Genomic DNA, 18,983 nt, shown 5'->3' with positions numbered 1-18,983 from the left:
TTGTCAACATCCCAAATATGAAGGAAATCCACAGAGTGTTTTGACAGTTCTTGTAATGAGCAGATGGAATGAGCGGGTTGGGGGAGGGGTGTTCTGTGTGTCTGTAAAAACTCTAATATCTTATTATTGCTCACAAATGGAACTTGAATTGAAAGTGAAGTTAATATGATTGCTACTGAATTAAAACTGAGCACTTCTAATGGGTTTGGCTTCATTAGGAACTGAAATTGGCTCCACTCTGGGTGAAGTTATGACTGACATATGTTTTGTACCTCTCATCTGCTGCTTTTCCTCCACAGATTTAATCTTGTAAAGTCGTCTGTTAAAAGCACCACGATGCTGCTGTGGACCTCCAGACTTCTGCTGATCATCCTGACCTTCGTCCCATATCCTTCACTGGGATGTCCCTCTGGTTGCCGCTGCTACAGCCTCACAGTGGAGTGTGGCTCTTTGGGCATCAAGGAAATCCCACAAGATGTGCCCGCCGTCACCGAGGTCAATTGAGCAACCTAAACCCATAGGCACAGCCTATGATTTAGCATCACATAACTTCCTTTTTGATCAGTTGTTATTAGGCACGGTGATTGCGGTTAATAAATTTACCATGACCCTCTCTGATATAATCCTGAGGGTGAGCCTCTGGTATTTGACGTGTAATTTTTCATTCTTGCTCAGGAAGTGACTTTTCGCACACTGGTGACCATCTGTTGAGAAGATGGTTAACTCTAAAGCCTTTCCTTTCATGGTTCAAGCCCCCAACATTACTGCAGCTCATGAATATTGATGATCATCATGTCCTAGTCTTAAACTGTTCCATTAACCTCAATCAACAGATCTACCTCACGGGTCACGTTACCCTTCATTCAAAGCGTCACACATTGTCATTCAAACACAAAAGCAGACCTGAAGCTTGAATCACCCAAGTGCTGTTGTTTGGAAATGTTTACTGAAAAGGTCTGTGATTTATGCAGCATGTGGTTAAATCACTGAACCAAAAAAAAAAACTACACACCCACAGTCAGATCTCAAGAAAGCTTGTCGTACATGTTCACACTGCCTGCATTTACATTTACATACTCGCTGTTACAAAGCTTTTATGCAGGTACCTTTAAAGGTGGCCCCACTGTTAGTGTAATCTGATTAATATATTCTTCTACCCACTGAGTGCAGCACTGCAGTGTGCACGTTCGCTTTCAAAACCGCTTTACACAGACATCACATTCCCTTCCTCTGTAATCACTCAAGAAATTTCTCTTTCTTCCACAAAGACCATCTTCCTCCAGGACAACACCATAATGCAGATCCGCCTTCAGGACCTGAGCCGTTTGGGTCGCCTCCATTACCTGTACCTCCAGAATAACAGCATCTCTGCGCTGGAGCCTGGAGCCTTTCACAGCCAGGGTCAGCTGCTTGAGTTGGCCCTCAACGGTAACCTCATCCATCTGGTCACCTCAGATATGTTTCGGGGTTTGGAGCACCTCCGAATCCTATACCTGGCCAGCAACCAGATCAGTCAAGTCCAGAACTATACCTTTAGGGGACTGCAGGTTGGTATGTGAGATAAATGGCTGACTGTCAGGATGGATGGATGGATGTTGGCCACAGTTTCATACAGATAGTCCATTTGTAGTTAGACAGTGACCATTTTATGTAATTTAGGCTTTGTACACCACCATAATGGAGTTGAAAATGAAATCAAAATCGTACTTGTAGGGTAGACTTTTATCTTGAATTCAAGGGATTTAAGAAAAATATCATATTAATCTTTTAGGAATTACAGCCATTTTTATACATAGTTACTCCGCTTTCAGTGCCCACAAGTAATTGAACAAACTATTTACATACAAGCAACCAGATTAAATCCAGGCTTACATCTCAGCTGTACCTTCTGGTAAACTGTAGCTAAACTTTCAGGACTTGTTTTTAAGAAATCCTCCTCTATACCACTTCATCATGAAGCTTCATAAGTGGTGACACAAAATGCAAAGCTTGCACTGTACACAATTTCTCCAATCACAGCCACATAAGCATATATACCTTCTAGGTTGTCTGGGTGTCTTGGTGGCTTTCCTCACTCTTCCCTTTTCCATACTGTTTGTATTTCTTTGTAATTAATGTAAATAAAATCCAAGACATGTTCAATGGCAGCTTCACCATCAGTGATCCTCGTCCACAACTACCACAAAAGTCTCCAAGATGTCATTGATGTTAAAGGGAGTAATACATATTATTAAGAACAGGGGTATGTAAACATTTGATCAGGGTCATTTGGGTAGTTTCAGTTGTTATTATGATTTAAAAAGAGTAAACACAGTTGTTTGACAATAATGGCTTCACCCAACCACTAACCATGAGTGATTTGTGTGTGTGTGTTATTATTCATGTTCTCTGTAAAATGGCCCAAAAAACAAAAGTTCTGTCAGGGTATGTAAACTTTTAAGCACAACTGTATATCCATCCCCTGACTTCCCTCAATAAAACTGGCTATAAAAGTAATTATTTGTTTGAAAAAAATAGTTTATCCAATTAGGGCTTCTCAAAATGGAGGCACTGTGTACATAGTGCCTCCATTTTTTTTGCTGTAATTACTAAATGGTTAATGTGATTTTTTTGTTGTTGTTCAATCCCTTAAATTAAAGCTAAAAGTCACCTGCTGAAGTACATCTTGATTGGTAGTCTACTAAAGGTTACAAAAAATTGTGTCACTGCCCAACAGTGATCTGACCACTTTTTTTTAGTAACGAGTAATCTAACGCGTTAATCTTTCCAGATCAGTAATCAGATTAAAGTTACTTCTCCATGTCACTGTGCTTTACTATTATTTTTCATTGTGGGTCGATAACAGCATTAAACTTGGTCTGTGGGCAGGAGGTCGGGGTTCGACTGAACTGCCCACTTTCAGTGAGCTGTGAGCTTTTAATCCGCGGTTTTTTGCAGCTGCTCGACTCGTCGTCTCCTCTTAAAGCGCGGTGATCAGCACACCTGCACTGAGGTTTACAAAGACATTTTCATACTTTTTTCCTCCTTTATTTAGAATTCTGATCTGAGCTGCTCCGTATCTGCACGTTAAAACAGCTGATCCTCCGCGACGCGTCAACAACTAACACTATTTTCCACTCAAATGCACCTAAACTCTCTTTCTGAGGACCACATGATGTGAAAACACAATAAAACTTTCTTGCCTGTAAATCTGGTCACGTTTTCTGCATAAATAAATGTTATCCATTCTTTGTGCTCAAACGCCAAAGCAGGGGCGAATCCAGATGGAATGGGGGCGTGGGGCAAGGATGTGCCCCCCCCCAAAACACCCCTAGATTAAAGGTCCAGTTTTGAAGCCTTTTTTTACTACTAATACTAACTACTAATACTACTTAAAATAATATTAATTTCGACAAGTAAAATATTTAGAGAGAATTTAAATGTTAGAAAAATGCTAGAATGAATTTAATTTTACATTTATAAACAATGTAGGTTCGAAATTGCAAGTTTTACTGTTACAGTGCTGTCAACAGTTAAATATGAGGTCAAGAAAGAGGTCTTTATTTTACTTTTTATAAAACAAGTATTTATTTTCATTGAAGTCAAGAAAGGGTGACTATAAAGTAAGTTTTGGCAAAACGGGTATCATTGTCATGTTGAGGTGGCAGTGGGTTGTTGTCGGCAGCTGGGAAAAGTAACTAAAAAACTACTAGTAACTAGTAATCTAACTTAGTTACTTTTACAATTGAGTAATCAGTAAAGTAACTAAGTTACTTTTTCAAGGAGTAATTAGTAATTGGATTACTTTTTCAAAGTAACTGTGGCAACACTGCTGCCCAACTACTTATGGACCTGACTGTAATAATTCCCAAAAGTCTCATATCTTTCTTTCTGTTTGGAATCACTAAATGTGTGATATCAGAAATTTTAAATGAGTCCTCTTCAATGACCCCAAAACACTAAATGTGCTAATTATATTAACAGTGCTTTAAATATATTACTCCATTTTTTTGATAATATGATAAAACCTAAGCTGAAGATGTTCCAACTTAGCTGAGTGACTTCTTCATATGCTAAATTGACTTCTTGAGGATTAGGCATTTTCACTCAGAAAAGCATTGCTGAATTTTTGTCTGGATTACGTGGACTGACACTGACAAGTCTAAATCCAATTCATGGCAACATGTCCGACTAATCCCTGTCACGCAGTAATCAGTTCAGACTCAGTCAAGTGGAACCAAATTGTCTTCTCTGTACTTTTGACATTTTTCTTCTTCTTCCACGTGTTTTCTTTCTGACTTTCCTGTCTTTTCCCTGCCCATAGCGCCTACAGGAACTCCACCTACAGGAGAACAGTATTGAGCTGATGGCCGAGCAAGCTCTATCCGGATTATCATCTCTGGCCCTGCTGGATCTGAGCAGAAATCATCTCCGCACCCTGGGAGCCTCTTCGCTCAAACCACTGGTCAGCCTACAGGTGCTCCGTGTCACGGGTAGGAAAAGTGAACGCGGAAATACAACAAAAGCATCTGTCAGCTTGAGGATTTGTTTTTGCTTTTATAAATAGTGAAGTCATTTTTATTTATTTATTTATTTATTTTGCTGTTGTTCCAGGAGTTAAAAATGCCAAACACTTCATTCTTTAGAGGGGATGATTGAGTGAGTAATGCAAATTCAGCAGTGAGCACTACATTGCAAACATAGAACAGCAATTTTGTAGCAACAGCCTGACATAATACGATTAAAATGCAATGAAAAACATTCATAAAGTTTCTGACATAGTAACAACCAGACAAAGAACATTCATCACATCAACATGCTCAACCGCCAATTCTTTGGAACCTGCCAATATGTGATGAATCACTGTGTGGTATGTATCGCAAACTAACTAATGTTTGAAAAATTGCTTCAGAGGATGTTTTTCATCAAGACTTTATCCTTGATGGAGGGAACATTTTACTTGACATTTTTGCTGCTGTTCATGAGCTTGAGCTCAAATAAAAGATTCTGACCAAAAAATGCAATATTTGAGATTTAAAGGGCACCACCTGATTCCCGGGGCATTGCATTGCACAGCATAGCATGTGTCTTAACTTGTGCTCAGTTGCTGGAGTTGTCATTGTAACCCATGCATGTGTTCAGCATAGTTTTTTAGAAGCAGGGAAAATTCAGATTTATTTATTTATTTATTCCCAAAGTCTGGTCAGCATTTTTCAAAGTGCATTGTATGCTTCCTGTGTCGGAACAAAGCTGTAATCCTGGGCCCGCATTCATAAAGCAGCCTATTCCTTGAGTCTATTAAACTTACTTAGTAGACTACAGTTAGTTGGCCAACATTATCCGTCTAATCACCATTTCACATCAACGGCTAAACTCGTAGATTAGCCGTCTTACGTTAGTCAAAGATTTTCACGGGCAGGGTTTATTTACTTACTTAATTGTGAAATACATGAAAAGACGGGAAATTTTGATAGCCGTTTAGGCATCACAGCTTTTCACATTCCCGTGCATCTTGCACAGTAGCACAATTCCAACATGGTTCTAGTATGATCCATGTCCAATTCAGGAATATTTCAGATTTCTAAACTGTGCAAAACACATGAATGAGAAATAATAGGACATGTGAGGGCAACTCTGTCTGAGATGAAAACATCTTAAAATTGGCAGATTGATCCACGCTGCAGCAGACTAAAATGCCAGAATGACTCCAGTCATCAAACCTTCAGTGATTACTTAAATATGACCATTGCCCTTTTCTGAGAAAGTAAGTCACTATATAACACAAAAGTAGAGCACATTTAGCTGGTTTATTGTTGTTTTTTTGTTTTACGTCCATATTAATTAAATGAACTCAGTGGACATCTTGAATCTATATGTTTTCTCCTAACATCATTTCAAAACCCAAAAATGTTCAATTTTCATTAATACAAATCCTCATTTTTGTTAGAATTTGTCTCACAAAATACTGGAATTTGGCTTCATAAATTTAAACTAGCATGTTGCCCGTGGGGCTCCACGGGCTCTAGATTGGGTAGTATTTATAAAATAGGTAGCTGACATTTTTGTGGTAAGGGAGATAATAAATTAAGCAAAGCTTGTATGAGTTGGATTGGCATGTGAGTCAGCAGCAGCTGCTGGTCTGTCAATGAGGGGAAGCTCATTATCATCTTACATCATAAAATTGGTCAATTTATTTATATGTAAATCCAAATATGTAAAATGGTCATAACAGTCCCTAGTTGAACAAGTATTTCACAATTTATATCTCCATTACATACAGTATTATATGATGATACAATCACGTTAGATTAGATTAGATAGAACCTTAGTTAGAATGTTATTAATCCCTTGGGAAGACTCCTTCAGGAATAATAACACAAGTACATTATTAATGTTTTTAAACAAAAAATCCCATCAAAAATTTCAAGAAGCACATAGAACTTTTATTATTAAACATACATGACAGAGCCTGACTGTTTCATGACATCTTGCCCGTTATTGTTCCATGCAAATGTTATGTTAAAGGTTGGCCAGCAGATGTCGCCATACCTAATTGTATCAAAAGCTTTGAAACACTGAACCATTGCTTCATATTGATTCAGTGGTTCAAAACCTCTCACTTTCTCCGTCACTAATTTCCATCAATAAAGTACTTCAGCGATCACTAATTATTACCACGTCCACAGATAGACTTACAATCATGAATACTTTGATGTTGTTTTGCAAACCAGGACGTTAATAATGTGTGACGACCTTAAACACTAACTTACTGAAGAACAAAGCAGAGAGTAACTCACCTGGAGCTTCACACCAATGTCTAATCCAGTTCCTGATGCCTCTTATCTGTGAATGTTCCTGCATCCAAATCACCAGTTTTGCCCATTCCTATTGTCTTTCTGCAGATTTTGACTTTTTTATTTGGCTGCGGTACAAAGTTTTTTGTTTTGTTTTTTTTTCCATTTTTTTTTTTAGTTTGGTAGCACTGTATAAACATGGGATATCTCACGTGCACCTGTAAAATAGCTTTATAGCTCACACAAAATACTTTGGAATAAATTTAAAAATGGGTAAATACACAAAAATGTGCAAATTACTTCTCACATACCTGTATCTCAAAATAGCTGTCAATCAAAACGAGATTCAGCCTTTTGACTGATCATCCAATCATTGTGCGGAAATCCAGTGTCCAGGCCCACCCACAGCTCCATTCACCCCCAGAGATGCTCGGCATCCAGGGGCAGGACCATCGAGTTTCAAGGCAATGAAAAAAACCTTTCGAAGCCATCTCATTGAAGTGAACGGACGCTCGGCTTCTACAGGCAAATGCGTTGACCACAGACCGTATGAGAAAGAAAATTGTTGAAGCTTTGTATAGGTGGAATTTTTTCCCAATCTTGCTGGCTGTATGACTTCAGTTGTTCAACAGTCCAGGGTCTCCATTGTCGTATTTTGCACTTCATACCCATACCCATATCCATACCCAATCATGACACCCACAATTAGTGTCCTCAGTTCCCAAATACATATTGAGTGTTGTTAGAAGGAAAGGTGATGTAACACAGTGGGAAACATACCACTGTCCCAGCTTTTTTGAAACATGTTGCGGGCATCCATTTCAAAATGAGCAAATATTTGCACAAAAACAATACATTTTACCAGTTTGAACATTAAATATCTTGTCTTTGTGGTGTATTCAATTGAATATAGGTTGAAGAGCATTTGCAAATTGTATTCTATTTTTATTTACATTTCACACAACGTCCTAACTTCATTGGAATTGGGGCTGTAAAACATTCTTGAGCTGCAGCTGGAAATACAACATTAAAACAACTAGCAATTGGATAATATTTGGATGTATTTCACTGCAGCACAGATGGAGCTCATGTTGTAAACTGTGGGAACTGCCACCTCATACAAAGAGAAATGCATTGCTCTTAATTATGTAATACTGTAGCTGTTGCATGAGCAGGCATCACCGAGCAGCAATCCTCAACCACTGGAGCTGAAATCACCCCAGCGCTTTGAGGACGTCTCTACAGCCAGGGGAAAGCATAGATTAATGACATACAGGACAGAGCTATTTGGAGAACATTGTCTCGCTCAAGGACACTACAACACTCAGACAGGCATAACCTGGAGTCAATACTGTAACCCTTTAGCAAATGGCCCAGCATTGCGGTCTGTAAACATGCAGCCATAATAACAGTTTAAAACCTTTCAGTCAGCTCAGTTAAACATAAAATAAATGTCCTCATTGTCCAAATCCAAAGCTGGCAGTTGGTAAGCTTTATTGGCAGCTATAGCTCAATTTGTAGCCTGGTTATGCCAAAATTAGTTTTTTGGGTGGGTTTTCCCAAATTTGGGCTCCACACTAATGGTGGATGTCACAACTGTGCTTTTGCACCAGGAACTGAAGTACCTTTATGCCTGTGGTTCTGTGTCTACTACTTTAACAGGCTTTCAAATAACATGTGGCCAAATTTCCTCATATTTACACTGCAAGGGTATTATAATCACTCATGTGGTGGATGTCTCTCTGTGTACAAAATAACTCAGAAACAGGTCAGTAGATTTATTACTTTATTCATTTATTTTTGTGTGCCAAATTTAGTGCCCCAAGATGTTGAACTTTTGGATCAGATTGGTCAAAGCTCAATGTTGTGAAAAATGTAGTCTGAAAAACTAATTTTCCAGGATGTCTCCAGAATCAATAGGGTAAGAGAGCACAAACCAAGCATGAAGTCAACAGAATTGGCGTTGACTTCTGAAACAGGATTGTCTCCAGGCACAAATCTGGAGAAGCATACAGAAGCATTTCTGCTGCTTTAAAGGTCCCAAGTGGCCCAGAGGTGTCAAATCCGGCTTCAGAAAGTAAAAACCCTCCCATATGTTGCTTCTACAACCCCTGGCAAAAATTATGGAATCACCAGCCTCGGAGGATGTTCATTCAGTTGTTTAATTTTGTAGAAAAAAAAGCAGATCACAGACATGACACAAAACTAAAGTCATTTCAGATGGCAACTTTCTGGCTTTAAGAAACACTATAAGAAATCAGGAAAAAAAATTGTGGCAGTCAGTAACGGTTACTTTTTTAGACCAAGCAGAGGAAAAAAAAAATGGAATCACTCAATTCTGAGGGAAAAATTATGGAATCATGAAAAACAAAAGAACGCTCCAACACATCACTAGTATTTTGTTGCACCACCTCTGGCTTTTATAACAGCTTACAGTCTCTGAGGCATGGACTTAATGAGTGACAAACAGTACGAGATTCATCACTGAATATGACTTTCATCCAGTCATCCACAGTCCACGATTGCTTTTCCTTAGCCCATTGTACCCTTGTTTTTTTCTGTTTAGGTGTTAATGATGGCTTTTGTTTAGCTTTTCTGTATGTAAATCCCATTTCCTTTAGGCGGTTTCTTACAGTTCGGTCACAGACGTTGACTCCAGTTTCCTCCCATTCGTTCCTCATTTGTTTTGTTGTGCATTTTCGATTTTTGAGACATATTGCTTTAAGTTTTCTGTCTTGACACTTTGATGTCTTCCTTGGTCTACCAGTATGTTTGCCTTTAACAACCTTCCCATGTTGTTTGTATTTGGTCCAGAGTTTAGACACAGCTGACTGTGAACAGCCAACATCTTTTGCAACATTGCGTGATGATTTACCCTCTTTCAAGAGTTTGATAATCCTCTCCTTTGTTTCAATTGACATCTCTCGTGTTGGAGCCATGATTCATGTCAGTCCACTTGGTGCAACAGCTCTCCAAGGTGTGATCACTCCTTTTTAGATGCAGACTAAGGAGCAGATCTGATTTGATGCAGGTGTTAGTTTTGGGGATGAAAATTTACAGGGTGATTCCATAATTTATTCCTCAGAATTGAGTGAGTCCATATTTTTTTCCCTCTGCTTGGTCTAAAAAAGTAACCGTTACTGACTGCCACAGTTTTTTTTTCTTGATTTCTTATAGTGTTTCTTAAAGCCAGAAAGTTGCCATTTGAAATAACTTTAGTTTTGTGTCATGTCTGTTATCTGCTTTTTTCTACAGAATTAAACAACTGAATGAACATCCTCCGAGGCCGGTGATTCCATAATTATTGCCAGGGGTTGTACCTGTGCACCTGTGCTTCTTCTGTAAATGGAAGACATTCAGTTCCACCAGGAGCAATCCATAGCAATCCACCAGTCAGGCTTGTATGGTAGAGTGGCCAGACAGAAGCCATTCCTTAGTAAAAGGCACATGGCAACCCATGTGGAGTTTGCCAAAAGGCACTCGAAAGACTCTCAAACCAAGAGAAACAAAATTCTCTGGTCTGATGAGACAAAGATTGAACTCTGTGGTGTGAATTTTCTCTCAAAAATTCTTGAAAGGGTAGTTGTAAAACAGCTAACTGATCATCTGCAGAGGAATGGTCTATTTGAAGAGTTTCAGTCAGGTTTTAGAATTCATCATAGTACAGAAACAGCATTAGTGAAGGTTACAAATGATCTTCTTATGGCCTCGGACAGTGGACTCATCTCTGTGCTTGTTCTGTTAGACCTCAGTGCTGCTTTTGATACTGTTGACCATAAAATTTTATTACAGAGATTAGAGCATGCCATAGGTATTAAAGGCACTGCGCTGCGGTGGTTTGAATCATATTTGTCTAATAGATTACAATTTGTTCATGTAAATGGGGAATCTTCTTCACAGACTAAAGTTAATTATGGAGTTCCACAAGGTTCTGTGCTAGGACCAATTTTATTCACTTTATACATGCTTCCCTTAGGCAGTATTATTAGACGGTATTGCTTAAATTTTCATTGTTACGCAGATGATACCCAGCTTTATCTATCCATGAAGCCAGAGGACACACACCAATTAGCTAAACTGCAGGATTGTTTTACAGACATAAAGACATGGATGACCTCTAATTTCCTGCTTTTAAACTCAGATAAAACTGAAGTTGTTGTACTTGGCCCCACAAATCTTAGAAACATGGTGTCTAACCAGATCCTTACTCTGGATGGCATTGCCCTGACCTCTAGTAATACTGTGAGAAATCTTGGAGTCATTTTTGATCAGGATATGTCATTTAAAGCGCATATTAAACAAATATGTAGGACTGCTTTTTTGCATTTACGCAATATCTCTAAATCAGAAAGGTCTTGTCTCAGAGTGATGCTGAAAAACTAATTCATGCATTTATTTCCTCTAGGCTGGACTATTGTAATTCATTATTATCAGGTTGTCCTAAAAGTTCCCTAAAAAGCCTTCAGTTAATTCAAAATGCTGCAGCTAGAGTACTGACGGGGACTAGAAGGAGAGAGCATATCTCACCCATATTGGCCTCTCTTCATTGGCTTCCTGTTAATTCTAGAATAGAATTTAAAATTCTTCTTCTTACTTATAAGGTTTTGAATAATCAGGTCCCATCTTATCTTAGGGACCTCGTAGTACCATATCACCCCCAATAGAGCGCTTCGCTCTCAGACTGCAGGCTTACTTGTAGTTCCTAGGGTTTGTAAGAGTAGAATGGGAGGCAGAGCCTTCAGCTTTCAGGCTCCTCTCCTGTGGAACCAGCTCCCAATTCAGATCAGGGAGACAGACACCCTCTACTTTTAAGATTAGGCTTAAAACTTTCCTTTTGCTAAAGCTTATAGTTAGGGCTGGATCAGGTGACCCTGAACCATCCCTTAGTTATGCTGCTATAGACGTAGACTGCTGGGGGGTTCCCATGATGCACTGTTTCTTTCTCTTTTTGCTCTGTATGCACCACTCTGCATTTAATCATTAGTGATCGATTTCTGCTCCCCTCCACAGCATGTCTTTTTCCTGGTTCTCTCCCTCAGCCCCAACCAGTCCCAGCAGAAGACTGCCCCTCCCTGAGCCTGGTTCTGCTGGAGGTTTCTTCCTGTTAAAAGGGAGTTTTTCCTTCCCACTGTAGCCAAGTGCTTGCTCACAGGGGGTCGTTTTGACCGTTGGGGTTTTACATAATTATTGTATGGCCTTGCCTTACAATATAAAGCGCCTTGGGGCAACTGTTTGTTGTGATTTGGCGCTATATAAAAAAATTGATTGATTGATTGATTGAATGCCAGGCATCATGTTTGCAGGAAACCAGGCACCATCCCTACAGTGAAGCATGGTGGTGGCAGCATCATGCTGTGGAGATGTTTTTCAGCGGCAGGAACAGGGAGACTAGTCAGGATTAGGGATGAGTATTGATAAGATTTTATCAATATCGATGCCATTATCGATTCCGCTTATTGATCCGATTCCTTATCGATTCCCTTATCGATATCTCTTGTGAATTTTCTGTGTACTAAAAGCAGACTTTACAGGTTTTCTATGTCAGCATTCATCATTCTAAATTGGTCACTGGATCCTTGATCTTTGGACATAAATAAAATCTGTAGTTTTTGTCACAAGCATTTCCTTTCAGACATTTTAGCATGAATGTTTCTCCATACCTCTGAGCTGAGCTCAACCGGCTGCTGCACGTCAGCGCGGGACGTCTCATTTTGGAAGGAATAAACTGTTATGTGTCGACGCAGATTGAGGAGCGAACCTGCGTCAGACAGGACCAGCACTAAAAATAACCAGGAAGCGGTTCCATCAACAAAAAACAATTTATTTTTCACCTGTGCCTAAATAAATCATACAAAAAACCCCAACCCAATGTCCTTCAAGAGGAGTGACTGCTGGCACGCTCTCCAGTGTTCACGGGGAGAGAAGTCCGATGCTCCTGGACTCACTACCATTAAACAGACACCCCCCAGGTGGACACGACAAACTGACTCTCTGTTGAAGCACAGAAGATGTGAGGCACGTTAGCAATTATAGCAATTTCTTTCACAAAACACATGCTATCAGCAACACATCAAGGTTTATACTTTTTATCTTTATGCACATGAGCAGCTTCTCACAATAAGTGGAGGATCACTTATCCTGCACGCCACAACAGTGAGAAGCAAGCCACACCATTCTCATCACAATTTCACGTATACTATGTAGCAAAACCTCAAGTTATTATCTACAATTAATCCAACAGTTAATTACCTTTACTGTGTGCTGACAGCATGTGTCCTCACCCTTCCTTGCTTCACAGGCTTATTGTGTCAAACCCAGGTGCGGTCCTCAGCGTCTCACAAACGAACATCACAAGGTCGAGTTCCCGGCAGTTCTGCTTGGCTCACACCTGCCTTAAAAGCAGAACGCCATCCAATTATCTGCTACAGCTGAAAGTCTTTAGGGCTGCACGTGAGCACCAGTCCCAGGTGCCTCACATGATATTGACGAGGGTGAGGATTCTTCAGCCAGCACCTTCTTTTCCACAGACAAATCAGCTTCCATGCCACCTGAGGAGCAAAGAAAAGAAAACAACACCAAAACCTCCAGCCACACCCCCGACACACAACATAAACGTTTTGATCGATTGCAGTTTGTTTGTATTACAACATGTGGAAAGAGGTGCCATTTGATTTAAATGGCGTTTCGCTTTGAATTTATTAATTCCGACTGGACCCTATTGTTCTAACTTGACTCAGCAGAGAGCTGCGCAGCGTTTGGAGCTGTGTGAACAAAACGGAGGACGATTCTCTTTTCTTTCTCACAACAAGACAGGAGTCCCAGTTAGTGACTTTAATCCACACAAAAGTGACTCACAGTTGACATATTCAGAGATGAAAGTGGTAAAAAACAAAAAAAGCTGAAACCCAAAATTACCCCCCAACACCACCTGCACTAAAATGTTTGAATTCTAGAATATCTGAAATGCAATCTGGGACTATTCCAGACAATAAACTGCAGTGAGTGCAGCATCCATTTTGGTGAGAAAAAAAACACCCAACTTTCCTTATTCAAATTCATTCCAGTAGTATTCTGTCTTTACTAGGATGCAGCAGTTTTCTAGCTTGGCAGATACTTCTGGAGGAAATCACTGAAGAAATTAACACATTGAAAATATGGTTTGACCGAAACAAATTGAAGTGGAGGTGTAAGAGTCACTAGGTGTTCACAGGAAACATTTATTTATTTCTATATTTATTTATTTATTTTCATTGTTCGTTGGTTTTATCTTTTGTTGTTTTGTTTCATCAGGTTCTTTTTGTCTCTTTCTCTAAAATTGTATTGTAGCATATTAGTTATTATGAGTTATTATTACTATTATTGTTGTTGTTGCTATTATTATTAATATATGAATAAAAATAAATGAAAAAAAAATACAATTTGACTCTTTTATGACAATGAACACTGAGCCATTAATTATACAGAAAACAAATGCACACAACCTGCAGAGATGCGAACAGCTTAATGCTAAGTTTAACATTGAAAAAGCCATAGACATGCTAACGTGTAGCATCGGTCCCATTTTTAAGTTATAAAATACATCTATCAACTTTCAGAAGACCATAACAGGTCGGTTTAACATAAAAAAGGTAAATATTACTCACAGACATATGCTCTTTGGGGTTTTAGCGGGGAAAATTAAGATAAAGCGAAATAAAACAACGAATCAATGAAGCACCAGCTCAAAGCACTGCTTCGATCTGTGAATCACTGCTTCGATTGCTTCAAAGTTCAAAGCAAAGCCACACTGCAGAAAAGTTATCATTTTCCTGACAAACACTCCCAAAAACACAGGCACTCTGAAGGACTGATAAGGGAATCGTTAAGCAAAAAGGTTATTGATGTCAGTGGATCGAATAATTTCTTAACGATACCAGAAAGGAACCGGTTCTCGATACCCATCCCTAGTCAGGATTGAGGGAAAGATGAATGCAGTAATGTACAGAGACATCCTGGATGAAAACCTGCTCCAGAGCCCCCTTGACTTTAGACTGGGGCAATGGCTCATCTGTTAGCAGGACAATGACCCTAAAGCCCCTTTCACACCAGATTCACTTTGAGTTGCTTTGTGTGGCGTCATGATGATGCAAGAATGTCTATGTCAGGTGCGCGCAGCAGGGGGCAGAGAGTAGGTGAGGATGCAGAGTCTGCCTGCAGGTTCTCTGCACAGAGAAATCAAAGTGCACAGTTTGGCTGCAGCCAGACTGTGCACTCTGATTTCTAGTTTATATTTGTTCTTGTGCTGAGCTGCAGGTCTGCGCTCTGAGTTCTGTTATAGTTTATCTTTCCTCCTTTGACCACGAGCTGCACGTGTGCGAACGAACCGTCTGTGCGTAAATGTGGAGATGTCTGGAGTTGTACTTGATGTAGACATATCCTGTCTCTGGCAATCAGTCTGTGAGCAGCACTTATGTCCTTTTTTGTCCTTTATTAAACAGAATGATGAGAGAGTTTGAGGGGAGAGCAAGGAACTGCAGCAGCCAGACAGTTTTTTTTTTTCTTTCTTTCTTTTAATTGTTCACATGTGCGTGCTCGAACGAATAGTCTGTGAGTGGACTGGAGATGTCCGGACATTTTTCTGGATATGGACATGTCCTGTCTCTGGCAATCAGTCTGTGAGCAGGCCTGTGTGGACTGTATTTAACACTTTTGTGAGAGAAGAGCGAGTAGCTGCAGCAGCAATCAGCATTTTTTTTCTGTGTTCTTTTTGAACATGTGGCATCTTCATGATGCTGCACGACGCAACTGGAAGTGGGCCCGATGTGAAAGGGGCTTAAGCACACAGCCAAGATATCAAAGGAGTGGCTTCAGGAAAACTCTGTGAATGTCCTTGAGTGGCCCAGCTGCAGACCAGACCTAAATCTGATTGAAATGGCTGTGAAAAATTAAAAAAGATGTCATTATGGGGTGTTGTGGCAGAATTTTGAGTGAATAAATGAATTTACTACATTTTGGAATAAGGCTGTAACATAACAAAATGTGGAAAAGTGAAGTGCTGTGAATACTTTCTAGAAGCACTGTATTAGCTGTGTCCCAATTCAGGAGCTTTTAAGCCTGTATCCTATCAAGGTCTGGACTTCAGCCAGAGTGGAGGCCAAACCAACCATTCTGAAATACAGTTATACAATGGTCAAGTCAACAGACAATTTTGTGTCTCTGTCATTAGCTTTTCCACCCCTGTTGCTTGGCAACCTTGACAGATACAGTGACAAGCATAGTGGGCATAACCTGTAGTTGAGCAGTCATTTTAAGGCTTTATTTACACTTAGCTGGGAAATGTCCCTTTTTTAATTTACTATCTATTTTGTCTTTAAAAAAATCATCTTTCACTGACTCATGGGATTGTTCTGACAGTGAAGGATACACCTGCTGTATCCTTCATTTTGGAGGAAAGATGACTGCATACAGTTCCAAGAAGCATTTTAAATGAGACAGCCAAGTCAAAGCACATATGATGTATACAGACAATGAAAGGATCTGTCAAGGCTGCAGCCGCTGGATTGGGACACAGCCATTGGCTTTTATTGCAGAATGTGTAGTTAACTGAATTCTTGTTTGCTTCCATCCCCATCTTCCAGAGAACCCATGGCGCTGTGACTGTGCTCTGGGCTGGCTGAGAACCTGGATGAATGAAGATGGGCAGCGTCTGTTGAGCTCTGCTGAGCAGCGGCGGCTGATGTGCTCTGAACCACCTCGCCTTCACATTTAAGTCTAGCGGAGGTCGCCCCCAACAGTTTGGTTTGTATTCCCCCTGTGGTGCAGCTGGAGCCCAGCCACCTGACGTCTACGATTAGGAGAAACATTACGGGTCTCCTGTCAAGCATCGGGATACCCTCAACCCCAGGTGACTTGGAAGAAAGCATCCATGGCAAGGCCAATTATCACCACGAGGCCTTGTTCAAGAGCTGGGACCCAATGGTGAGCTCTTCAAGCCTGGGGTTGGAGGAGTGGTAACAGCCCTGCCCAGTAGTGGGAGGAATAAATTGGTAGGTGCTGGAGGGTTCGTGGACTTGTACGTGGTAGGGAGGAGGGTGGAGAGAGGGACAGCTTTGACCCAGACATGGGCAGTGGCATGCGTTCCTCAGCAATGTAACAGTGGGCACATGCTGGGCGTTACGAGTGTGAAGCCTGGAACCCAGTGGCGTTGCCGAGTGACCTTTCACTTGGCTGTCAACATGTCCTCTTCCTCATACACATCACAGTTCTGGCCACGTTTTAAATTCACACTCATATGTATCCTCTTCATCTAACTCATATCAGCCGGAGGTTCTTGATGTAAGCCAGGAGCCATTGTATGAGCAGGAGAGCATGGACTTCAATGCTCTGGGTCCTGCACACAAACAGCTATTGCTGTAGGCATCTCCTTGCTTGCACTTACTGCTGTTCTACTCTTGATCATGATCTACACTCGTCACCAGCAGTACCAGAAAGAAGAAGAAGAAGACTCCTACCTGTACCGGCAAAGAAAACAGTATTCTCTATGTGAATGACAGACACACTACCTTTGCACAGCTGCAGGAGTACCGTGATGACCACGGCCATGAAATGTACATAATCAACCAACCAAGCCTGGCCTGGGATCAACTTCAACCAGGTGTCCCATGATGAGCAGTTTTGTCCAGGAAACTAGTATGAAAGAAGCCCTCCTCGATCATGAAATGGTCCAGACTCTGACCAGATCAGGGGGAATTGGTTTTCACAGAAATCCAGCAGATGGAGGTGAGGGACCCCTAACCACAGACCCAGAGGAACGCTTCCTTAGGCAGAGTCTCCTCTTTGGATCACAGGTTGCCTATGAGATCCACTGCTAAGGGGCTTTAATGGTGTTCACATTAAGCAACATTTTGACAGACTTAAGTGAAGACATCATCTGCATCTGCCAGATGCAAATTATGGAAAAATTTATTAAAAGCAGCAATCTATGTTGTGTGTGACAGCACAACACAGTGGTCATGGGGGAGAACCAGGTTTCAGACATCAGTAAGTTTAACATTAACATGGATCAACAAAGGAACACCAACAACTACAATGAACTTTCTATCAGCAAACCAGACCCTTAAAAGGTAACTGTAAAAGGCTAATCTGAGTCGAAAAGACTGATAAAAGTAGATGAAACTGCAGGAGATACAGTACCCAGCAAACAAATCCATGCAAGGCCCATGTGGGGCCACTGTGGACTGAAATGTCAGCCCTCTTTGTGGAGCCCATCCAAGGTCAACAACCAATTAAATTGTTTTTAGTGCTGTTATAACTTACGCTTCATTGGTGGCTACTGATGCTGCTGGATGAAAATGAGCTTTTAGTGATATCTACTGCAATAACTGTATTGTGCATTGTCCCTGCTAAATAAAAGAAAATAAAATATTGGCTTAAGATGTAGGCTGACTGTGAGCTGACCCAACATCATTTTATTCTTTCATTAATTAACCATGGGCATGTTTTTGGCATAACATAAAAATGAATACATCAACAAATATTGGTCCCATCTGTCATTCTGTCATACAATCACCAAATTGGCACAAATACTCCTTAGATGTTACACTTTTGAAAAAACTGACTGGCCACTTGAATTTTCAGTAGGTGGCCAGGTAGGGTTCAATTGAAGAATTGCACACGGGTCAAAATGTTCAAATGCTCCAATCATATTGAACCACTATTTGTCTGAACATAAGATTCTTAAAAGGTATAGTTTTGAACTATCTATGACTGAATGTTATGAGGTTATGGGGTAAAAACAGCAAGAATGGTGACAAAGGTCAATTTCAGTTTGTACGGGGTCAAAAGTAAAGTTGCCCCAATTTTGGTGAAAAATGATGCAAATTATTGGTTGCATTAATAGGGTTTTAAAAAGGAATATTTTGCACCATGCTTAGTTTTCACGTTTAAGGGTAACATTATGTACAATGCCATAGAATCCAATGGACATCAACATTGACCTTTACTTTGGAGACCAAACATTCAAAACAGTCAAAAGTATTCCATTTATTAATCCTTCCAATTGATCCCTACCTGGCTGCCTATTGAAAATTTACGTGGCCAGTCGGTTTTTGCAAGAGATGTCTAAGGAGAATTTGTACCAATTTGTAGGATTCCTGTGTAAATATTCTGTTATCTGCTGCACTATAAGAGATAGGTGCACACCACTGGTACAACACTGTTTATAAGGTAAAC

The 18,983-nt window shown here is 40.3% G+C and overlaps 1 pseudogene; it reads left to right on the top strand.

The window, feature by feature from the left end:
- The first annotated feature begins 293 nt into the window (after positions 1-293).
- On the top strand, positions 294-18,043 carry LOC117522443 (annotated as a pseudogene).
- The last annotated feature ends 940 nt before the right edge of the window (positions 18,044-18,983 follow it).

This window comes from Thalassophryne amazonica, chromosome 12, assembly GCF_902500255.1.
Source record: "Thalassophryne amazonica chromosome 12, fThaAma1.1, whole genome shotgun sequence".
Taxonomy (NCBI): Eukaryota; Metazoa; Chordata; class Actinopteri; order Batrachoidiformes; family Batrachoididae; genus Thalassophryne; species Thalassophryne amazonica.
The sequence above is the reverse complement of the archived record's forward strand: the minus strand, read 5'-3'. Positions and strand labels throughout refer to the sequence as shown.